The sequence below is a fragment of the Lottia gigantea genome (genome assembly GCF_000327385.1).
Source record: "Lottia gigantea unplaced genomic scaffold LOTGIsca_1, whole genome shotgun sequence".
Lineage (NCBI taxonomy): Eukaryota > Metazoa > Mollusca > Gastropoda > Lottiidae > Lottia > Lottia gigantea.
The window spans coordinates 1,833,577-1,839,576 of NW_008706746.1; the positions used below are offsets into that span (position 1 = coordinate 1,833,577).

Sequence of the window (6,000 nt, forward strand, 5' to 3'; positions counted from 1 at the left end):
CCCAATGACAGTCTGGAATAAACTAATCTACAGTAGGTTTAATTCACATCAGACTCTTCCTTTACACTTCATTTCAATTCACAATCTTGATGAATGGAATAGAGGGTGATATTTTTGCCTTAAGCCTCAAATGTAACCCTTTCAACCCTTGAGATTGTTTTAGTTGGAATCCTTTATTCAATATCATGATAAACATACCTTTAAAATCATTCACACTTAATCTGCATCATAAATATCTGGACTGTTTTTGTCTAGCACAGCAACATTTAGTGCACAGCACAGAAAAAGGATTTGAATAACAAATTAACTGAGCATTCTTTATAATATGGAGACTTTTAATAGGTAATTGCCTTTGACAAAATAAATTTGATAGCAATTAGAAGTTACTGCCTCTCAAACTTTTAAGGAAACAAGCAAGTTTAAAAATTACAGCTCCCATTTTCTCCTCACCAACAATCATTATCACCTTGCCAAGTCATTTATTTGTATATCCACATGAGTCTTTAGCTATGAGCACACTGCTTTAAATTAACATTGAGATGCCCAAAAGAATCTAAGATTAAGACATTAGACCTAACCCTCAATACAAAAACATCTATTTCCTTTACAACCTTTTCTTTATTTATAAATATCAAATTGATTGGGATGGTATTTACATTTTGATTAAAATTATAGATTTTACTCTGTCACTCAATACTTTTCATTAAATCTTAATAGTTTCCGGACTGTATTCAGATACAGCTGGAATTCAATCTCAAATGAATTGTATTAATAAATGCGGAATAAAAATGGGCTCTTTTTTAATTCAACTTAGAAACATATCAATAGCATTGGCCTGGGATAAACAAACACAACAAAAAGTTAATATTTATGAAAGATAATACTTTAAAGGAATAGTCAGCTTTATGATGAAATCCAAGTTTTCTGGTAAAAAAATACCCTTTAAAAAATAACAATATTTCAATTTTGTACCCACAGGATCAAACAAAAAAACTATTTACAGCATTTTAAGCCTAAATAGCTAGTTCGTGGGAACTGCCATTTGTATTGGCATGCACGATTATGCGAGATTATGACGTCACGTTGTACATAAAAATGTAAACAAAGCAATATGGCTGGCATGTAACGTGAATCGAGACATTAAATACCGGTAACTGATCTTTCAGCATAATTTATTATAGGGCGGCCACAACCAGCTATATTTCTTCCAAAAGAATAAAGAAAAAATTTAAGATTTGCAATTTATTGGTTTTATAGTCACTTGACATCTACTGTTTCCAAGACCTATGTCCCTATTTATTGAAGAAACAATTGTATATTTAGTTTAAAAGAATGTTTGATGCAAAGAATTATGATCTATTGCTAGGGTTATGATATTATGAAGGATGTTAGATCATTAGTTTTTCTAGCCACTATGACATATCCCCACCTCTATTATGACAATGGTGTCTTTCATGCATCAATGGTAAGTGACTTTAATTTGATTTTTAACACAAACAAACTACCACAAAAACTTGTAAAATTTTTTTCTTTTAATCATCATTGATAAAAAATAATTCAAAGTTGACTATTCCTAAAAAGCAATAATTTAATAAAAAAAAAGATTACATTGAAATCAAATTTTGGACTGGAGATGTCCTATTTATTTTGGAAATCTGTCACACTCATAGCAAGAAAAACTTCATATTACCTTTGATTCAAGAAAATATTCACTTATATTAAGGTGCTCTTTTCAGCCACATTGTCTTCATTAGCCAAAATAGATTCACAAAAGAACATAAAACTCATTTCACAAATAAAAATGCTTGATATACCACATCATATCAAGTTTAAGGCTTACATTTTCACATGAATGTGTTAAGATTTTGTTGGATAATCATCTATATTCTGAGATGAATGGAATTGTAAAAACTTTTCATTGATTCTTTCAGACTGAATGTCTCCTCTTGTCTAAACACATGAGACATCATATCATCTCATTGAATTTTAAACTCATCAATTACAGCATTGGATGCATAAGATAAAAGACGTTCTAATCATTTGGTTAGAATTCGCATAGTCACATCACCTCTCGGCACATGGAGTTGGTCATCGTATCTGTTATACTTGCACTCATGTTCTCCAAACCCATGCTATTCATGGCCCTAAATCCATTTATCATATTCTTTCACATAATATTGTATATGCTATTATTTGCTCTATGTGTAATATGATCTATATATCTTTTTAGTTAATTCTTTAATATGTTCTTGTTCATCTAATTAAGCTGAAAGTGCCATTTTTTGTCAGATTAGTGTTGTTCTTCGTAGACATAACACTTTCCTTGTCAACTTTTGATTTTGTTCAACTGGTGGAAGACAATCTTTAAACTTGAAAGAGAATATCTATTAAGTAAAATTGTTTTTTAATTTGTTGATCCGGTTTCCATTTCTGTGCCGCTTTGATGGGCAACCAATTATCAAATTATAAAGTGATTAGTATTCATCATTAACTCATTTCAGAGATGCTCATCATAGAAAAAGTATTGACTCATTTACTAAGTATTGAAACTCTTTTCAAACACTATTTAAGGAAATAGTTCTATTAATGCAGAGATTTAGCCATATTTGTAACTGCTATATACTGTCATAGGATGAAACATAGATTTCTGTGATCAATTTGTAAAAATATTTTTGTTACATGGGCATGATTCTCATTTCCATTTCAAACTGTGCTTTTTATTTACCATACATAGTCAAAAATCATAATATCTTGCCTGCAAACAGCATCATTCACAAAGGAAAAACAGAATTAAAAAATGTAGGTTAAAATTTGAAACTTTGAAAGCTTTTATTACACTATGTTCTTGGTTATATTACATTACACATATAAATAATAAGATCAGTTGTTTAAAAAGATATGTATCGTCAAATTGAAGAAGATATTTCACTTACCACTTTAAAAAATTTATATTTCACAGAAAAATAAAACATTTATTAACTTTCCTGCTACAGTCCCTTGTGTCTGGAAACTTATTTCTAAAAAGTTCTCAAATGAAACAGTCCAACAGTAAACACAATACACGAAGTGAACCTCAGTATTCCTTTTCCATCAATGATAGAATAAGCAAGTCACAGAGACAAAAATGAATGATTATTCCAAGAGGAGGTTGGACTTGTTTGACTGGCTATAGCCTAATAGTAATGTTAACTTCAATGGTGAATTATTTACTGTTATCTATCAATATTAAGAAATTTGAGTTAAACAGGGCTAAATTGTCAGAAATATGAAGTGAAATGGTTACTGCACTAAGAATGACAGAAGGTAAAAGCTAAACTTTTGCTTAAAAATAAAAAAAATCAGATGCTCCAGTTATGTTGATAGAAAGAATTAACAATAACTTGAATTATAAGGATCAACTTTGGCACCAGTTGTTGATTCTCACTGTTCTGCAGGGTGTTAAAGTCAAAATATCATGACCAGCATTTCCAAGAATTTATCTAATCTGTACCTCATTGAAATACATATGCAAAGCATTTGTCATAGAATGTCTAAATATAGCAATGGCCATCGTAATACACACACCATTATAAAGGCAGCCAAGTTCACAAGAGCTATCAATAAATGAAATATTAATCAAAGATTTTTTTTATATATTCAACAAGTTTCGTCTAAATCAGTCCAGAATTTTATCTCCAGGAGTTATACAAGCTAAAGATTGAAAACAAACTAATACCCCTATTATCTTACCATTTTGTGTAAAAATATGAGAGTTATGTGACACCAATACTAACCGTGGGGAGAAGAAGTTGAAGTATGTGTGGTAATGAAAGTAAGAAAATAATTTAGTCAGTTATTTGAGTTCTCAGTAAAGGTGAGACTTAAGGTGTATTTTATTTTCTTTCCTGAGTGTTTTCATTAACTTACTTCATTCTTTACACATGTTTTGACTCTAGGTGCCAATAATATAAATACTGTTTAAAGATACCACTCACTGTATCATGTTGTATTTGCCAGTCATGTTTGTTTTGTGGTTGAGAATGTAGATAGGTTTATCTGTGGTTGAGAATGTAGGTTTTATCATCACCATGGAATTTCATTTTCTCTGAAACGAAACCTGAAACCTAAACCTATAGGCCTACTCAAAGTCTGACAGAGCCTTATCATTGTCAGATACTCGAGCTGGTCTATCAGTAATAACAGGCTGATGGATACAAAATGAAAGACAAATATAAGAAATTTTGAAGTAATGGCGTCCATGATCTAAAATTATATTTTCAATACGCATGTTTGAATCATAATCTTGCTCCCAGATCAAATAAAATCTTATAACATTTCCTCTGGGACCATTATTTTAACTGATCTTTTTTAATATGTGTTACACCAACAAACCCTAGTGAATTCGGTGGCAAATTCCATCTTTAAAATATCACAAACTGTATCTTTCCTTGTCCACGGCTTAAAATATATTGGATTAATCAAAGTTGGCAAGAATTGTATGTCTTCAATCTACTAGATAAAAAAATTAATCAAGTTTTCTCAGTCACGACAAGAAATGAGATAAAACATCTTGTGAACAGACAGTGAGCATAATAAAAATTCATCCTATCAATCACAGACAAAGAGCCCAATAAAATTTGCCATATCAATAGAACAATCTTACTACGACAAATCTTTTCAGTAAAAAATTGTCTTTAATAGGTTATGGAATTGGTTCATGTAAATTCAGCAGACTGGAACATCCAATTACCAGTAGTCATTAGAATATAGAAATAGTCCATTCTGCACAGCTATCATTGAAAGTCTGGAAGTGTAAAAATATTATTCAAATAAAAGTTGATAAGCTTCTCAAAATTATTGTCATTGTTTACATTTTCTGATTGTTTCAATATACAATCAAAAGAGGTTGTATTTATTAAACTAGAGCAAAACAAATGGCACTGACCAAGTTTGAAATAACACTTTTCATTCACTGTAACAGACTATTATCTACCAAACAATAGAAATTATAATATCTAACATATTGTAAGTAACAATTATTGCATGTTACTTGATAGTAGTTTTTTAAATTCAGCTGTTACCATTTCCATGTGTTACATCATTTCTAACATCTCAAAGAAACAGATGATGTTAAAGCTAAATAACCCTAAAAGTTTTGAGGAATTCATATATATGTGCCAATTAATGTATGGCTTCAAGGTATTGACCATATTTTTCCTACTTTCCAAATCACATGCACATATGAATATTGTGACTGATGAAACTGTTTGTGCTCGAAGATTTCTTTGTTGTTGTCACTAAGTTTTATTTCAGACCTTGGAGGATGGAGCTATTTCGCGAGCTGTTGTAAAAATTATTTAAATACAGACAGTTTTTGTTCCCTGTGGAAAAATGTTTTAAGAGTATGTACAGCACTAAATAATAAAAAAACATGATTAGAGAATTGTGGCACAAGAATAAAACAAATTTCTTTGAAAACAAAATATTCATTGATATGAACTCAGATTTGTGGAGTTTCAGAAAGACATAAAAATATACTTCAGACATTAATATTTATAATAAACCTCAGACTCAAAATGACAACTGAACACTAGAGATCAATTTCAAAAATTCTCCTTCCTAACATGGGAGCTCTTCATAACATACTTCAATAAGATGAAACTGGCAGAAATGTTAGTACTTTTTGAGAAATTGACAGTGAGGCTAATGTATAGTAAAACATTTTGTGTCATCCAAAATAACTTAGATCTGATCTACTTAGAAGTAGCTTTCTGAACAACAACTGAGCCTGCTTAGTGACCATTTTTAATATGGAAGAAGTCTGCAGAAGCCTTATTTTAGCTCGTATCGGCTCAAGTCAAGATAGCTTGCGTTGCAAGGTAACATACGCCCACTGGCAGCTGTCAGAAATAATAAAACAGTCTTTAGTGACTAAAGTACGAATTTTCTCATATTGAAGAAATTATTTATGCTGAATAATTCCACAAAATTTTTTAAAATCAATATCAATAACCCAAATAC

General features: G+C 30.5%; 1 protein-coding gene across 1 annotated transcript in view; it reads right to left on the minus strand.

Annotated features, from left to right (window-relative positions):
* The window catches only part of LOTGIDRAFT_202962 (hypothetical protein), a 45,578-nt gene extending 42,491 nt beyond the window's left edge, over positions 1 to 3,087 (minus strand). Inside the window, exons 1-2 of the mRNA XM_009045468.1 lie at positions 2,934 to 3,087; positions 2,655 to 2,659 (exon numbers count right to left, since the gene is read on the minus strand). The gene's annotated coding sequence lies outside the window, so the exon portion shown is untranslated. The remainder of the gene's footprint in view (positions 1 to 2,654; positions 2,660 to 2,933) is intronic.
* Between the last annotated feature and the right edge of the window lie 2,913 nt (positions 3,088 to 6,000).